Source organism: Bison bison, unplaced genomic scaffold (assembly GCF_000754665.1).
Source record: "Bison bison bison isolate TAMUID 2011002044 unplaced genomic scaffold, Bison_UMD1.0 scf7180017864383, whole genome shotgun sequence".
Classification (NCBI taxonomy): domain Eukaryota; kingdom Metazoa; phylum Chordata; class Mammalia; order Artiodactyla; family Bovidae; genus Bison; species Bison bison.
In genome coordinates, this window is record NW_011494955.1 from 7852215 (window position 1) to 7852580 (window position 366).

The following is a 366-nucleotide window of genomic DNA, read 5'->3' on the forward strand; positions in this document are numbered from 1 at the left end:
GTATTTGACCCAACACTGGATCCTGTATTGGAGGAAAAATCATGTAGAGAACATTATTGTATCAATTGACAAATTGGTATAGGAGTGGTACTTTTGATCAAGTATTGTTATACCAGTATTAAATTGACAAGTTCTTTTTGCAGCTTTCCTCTACATTTGAAATGATTTCCAAGTAAAACATTGTGTTAAATCTTTAAAAAAAAAAAAAAGGAAATTTTCGATACAGTTGATCTCCTGTCTGCCTGAAGGACGTGACAGCAAGATTTCTGGACACAGTACCAGAAACCTAAGAAGACTGAGTCTCAAGGGCCCTGCATAGCACCCAAGTAAAGCAGGCTGTTAAGATCTAGCCCAGAAGACAGTAAA